General features: G+C 45.7%; 1 long non-coding RNA gene across 1 annotated transcript; it reads left to right on the top strand.

Moving 5' to 3' along the window:
• The first annotated feature begins 2,881 nt into the window (after positions 1-2,881).
• On the top strand, positions 2,882-3,911 carry LOC125533725. The gene is made up of 2 exons (XR_007294344.1): positions 2,882-3,414; positions 3,572-3,911. It is a non-coding gene; the product is annotated as an uncharacterized LOC125533725 (long non-coding RNA).
• The last annotated feature ends 361 nt before the right edge of the window (positions 3,912-4,272 follow it).

The raw sequence follows: 4,272 nt of genomic DNA, 5'->3' as shown, positions 1-4,272 counted from the left end.
GTGGATCCCCATAGCTTCTTTCTTTGAACTATAGAGAGAAGACATGTCAATGTCCTGCTAGAACCAATTTGATCAGCAATAATGCAACTCCTCCACCCCAAGACAGGACCAGGTGGCATAGCCAAAGACGGTTTTACATGCCAGTTAATAAAACCACGTTTAGCATATATGGACATAACTGACATATGCATAGACGCAAGAATCCAGTAATTATGAATGGACTAAGATATTGACTAAGAGTCTTTTAGTGAAGACAAAGTGATATGCACCATTTATGGACACTAAGCTAACAATTCAAAATCAGATGGACTAAGATAGTGACTACTGAGCGTTTTACAGGAGAACAAGTGATATGCAACTTTCATGGACATTAAGCTGACAATTCACAATCTTTTTCAGGGCTACAAGAGAAAAACAAAAGGATATGTGACGGTTGAAGAAATTTAAAGGTTCTTAATGCACGTAGAATCTCATCTCCATTGGCCACAACCAATCTCTATCAGATCCTCTGCGACTAAAAAATCCACTGTCCAAACTCCAAAGGGACCTTCTGCCTCAAAACCTCTCTTCAATATAAAGTAGCATCGACAGTTTAGACCAAACATTGGGGCAAGCAGCAAGCCTCTTTATTAGGAAAAACTGAAACATCTTCTCCTTTGTATTGACTCCGAACAGAATTCAGAGACAGCGGCCCTGGTGCTCTCATCGCTATAATGTTTCTAGACCTGGCATTGCTGGGACCTTGCTGGATCTGAAGGACGGAGGAGCCGCTTCCTGCACCGACAGAGAAGGGAGTTGCATCTGTGGGTGGTCGTCACGCTCGTTGGTCGTCGAAGCAGGGCCGAAGTAGTGGGTTGCCGGAGACAGGAAGGAGCAACCGTGGGTTGTCATTCATCGAAGCCAGCGGTCGCAAGTGGCGGTGTGGAGCCGATCTCGGTCTAGGAGGGGCAGCTGTGGGTCGCCAGATATTGGGAGCGGCACGGGCACCCAGCAGCCGGCGGATGAGATTGAACGCTTGGGTGCGGCAATGTCGAGCGGAACGGCGAGATTGGACGCACTAAACTTGGGACTCGAGGCCTTTTTATAAGTTCAGAACGGGCGATGGAGTCCGTGTCAGAGATGCCTGCGGCGATGTTTATGAGACCAGGTCGGCCCCGGCGGCTGGTGCACCTGAGAACAGGGGAGCGATCGAGTGGGGAGGAGACTATCGTTTACTTTTCACCAGGCCTAGCTCGGTTTCGTTGGCCATGTGGTGCACTGAGGCCCATCTAGCAGAAAGGACGTATAGAAGAAAGGCTTGGAACTCCAGCGAACGTCAGAAACATGAAAAGAACGGATAGTACCACCTCGGATGTAGAAAATAATATAGATGAAAAAACTGAAAGCGTAAATTTACGGAAAGAAGCGTATTGTGACGGTGAAACCGACAAAGTCAACCCGTGCTTTATTATTACTAGCAAAAGGGCCCGTGCGTTGCAACGGGAGAAAAAAATTATCTCCAATGTGCATGATCACATTTTGCTGTATCACCGAGATTCCTTATCAATCTCAATTTCGTGAAATCATGAACGTTTTTTGAAACTCGTGAACATATTTCAAATTCATGAACACTTTAACAAATTTTTGAACATTTTTTAAACTCAAGAACTTTTTTGAATTCGTGAACATTTTATACTATTTGTAAAGTTATTTAAAAATTCTGAACATTGTTTAACAATTTTCGTGAATCGGAGAACATTTCTAGAATGGACGAACATTGTTTGGAAATTAGTGGAACAATTTTTTTAAGTTCACGAACATTTTTTTCGAATTAACAAACATTTTTGGTAATGCATGATCTTTTTTGAATCAGCGGATGTTTTATGAATGAATAAAACATTTTTTGAATTTTTAGGATATTTTTCCATATGATTTGAATTGGCAAAATTTGGTCAATTTCATTAACTTTTTAATACACGAACTATTGATAAAACATGAATATTTTTTAATTTTCCAAACATCTTCCATTGGGATGTCCGCAGCGGATGCCTTTGTCTGCCTGCCGGTCGACAACAATAGTGGCATTTCAGTCTTCTGATCGCCGCACCACGGCCATGACAGTCGTTGTGCAGCGAGGAGGAGGATGGATGCGGCTATGGCCGGGGCTGGAGTTTACATAGTCGGCAGATGACAGGGCAACTGATGAGGTGGTTAATGGTGGGCAATAGACAAACGAACATGTGGCGTCGGAGTAGGTTCTTGGGCAACCGCACATGTTTAATGTAGGGAGGCGGAATGATGACATGTCATTTGAACATGGAGTTGTCGCGTGCACCGGGAAACAGCGCGAGCGGCGCTCTCGGGAGGCGCCACTTTCAATGCGAGAGTGCCAGTGAGAGGTCGTGTCGCTCTGAGCCGGCATAAATGCAGCGTTGTGCTCTGGAGCGGCGCTGACCACTTCGGACGGGAAGGATGTGGGAAAGGGGAGCTGGGGTTTGGGTGGGCCATGGCAGATAGAATCGAGGGTGGTAGATGTCCGGACGCCCGTAAAGCCCCCAGATAGTTTTTGGATTGTGGGAGAAATTAAGTTTGGACCAGTCGGCGGGCCGGCGCAGACCGTCATTTGATGACAAAACACGTCCAGACCATGAGGTCTGGATGATTGCAGGCTTTTTGTGGGTCGACGTTGGAGATGCCCTTACATACTCTTGAAGAGTTTAATAATCCATTTAAAGTATTTTATCAAATTATCAAAAAAATGAATTCTAATAATTTTTTGCGAAATGAATTCTAATGATTTTGATTTTGTAGCTTTTTTGATTTGGAATATTATATTTCATTCCCAATATCTTTTACACTATTAAGTGTTGACCCTAACGCAAGAAATATTAATAACCGGCTGACAAAAAACAATGTTGGGGCCTAGCCCACCGGCACGTAACACCCATGAGGCCATCACGTGTACCTCCACCGCTAGCTAGCTTATGCTTATCCATTCATCTCCACCGAGATGCATCTGCATCCATCTCCCATCTCGCTCCATCGTTCTCACATCCAAAAAAGCACCGACAGAGCTATCTCCTTCGTGGCCCTTATCCACAACGCTGTTCCTTCCAACGCCTACGCGCTGGTGCTCCAGCCAAAGACAGCCACCCCCCAGCCGCCGTCTGCTCTGGCCTGGGCCAGGCGAGGACGCCGGGGCCGGCAAAGGACGGGGGTCGGGCCGGTGTGCAAGGTAGCTAGGAGGCAAAGTAGGACTTGGTCGCGCCGAGAACCAGCCTCGTGGCTCCCTGCCCCTCTCTACAAATCGCGGGTCCGTGGAGCGAACAGGCGTTCTTTTGCCATCCCACAGTCGACCGCTACCTCTGCTCCAGCCATGACATGACCTGAGTTCCTTCTATTCTTTTTCTTCGTTTATTTCCTTTGATTCTTGAGGTAGCATCTCCCGCTCGATTAATTCCATCTTTGACCAACTCCTTTGCTGCTACTTGTTGTCGTCAACTCACAAACACATTTAAACTGGTGGGACAGTCTACAAGTAAACGATGTGGGACTATCTATTAACTATAATCTTCTATACTTTTTATTACAGAAACACTCGCTGGAACATCTCACGCAGACGGGCTAAGGCCCAAGTGGCAACGCATCAGCCACGAACGATCGCAAGGCAAGGCCCGAGCAAGAGCGCAGACGGAAAATATATAGATTAGTGCACGTACGGACGCATATAGATAGTACCACCTTGGATATTAAGAAAAATATCAAATCAAGAAAAAGCGGACAGGAAGAAGCTTATTATGACATGAGAAGAAAGCGCATTGTGACGGTGAACCCGGAGACTCAATCCGTGCTTTATTATTACTAGCACATATGCCCGTGCGTTGTAACGGGAGAAAAAATATTGCATGCCCTTAATTAACTCAATAACCATATCTCAAGACTTTCACAGGCGACGTCATATATTTCAACATGCCGCCACACCCCTGCCACCTCTTATACTTCTTCCGCCCTTGTTGATAGTTCCGGCATTGTCCACTTGATCATAACACATTCGAAAGTTGTCAATCCTGAGGCGATCAGCTCGGCCACTGCACGACACACATGTCATTGAAGTGTACTAATGCAAGGGGATGTTTAAAATTTTAAAAACTATAATCACATCAAGTTGGCGTAAGGGCCGCCCTGCGCAATCTACTCCTCGCACCTAGTCCATGGATCGTCCCTCATAAGGATTGACAACAATCAGTAGCGGGAAAACACTTCCATACTTTTTTGGGATATATAAGACATGCA

This window comes from Triticum urartu, chromosome 2 (genome assembly GCF_003073215.2).
Source record: "Triticum urartu cultivar G1812 chromosome 2, Tu2.1, whole genome shotgun sequence".
NCBI lineage: Eukaryota > Viridiplantae > Streptophyta > Magnoliopsida > Poales > Poaceae > Triticum > Triticum urartu.
This window is presented reverse-complemented; position numbering and strand designations above follow the sequence as displayed.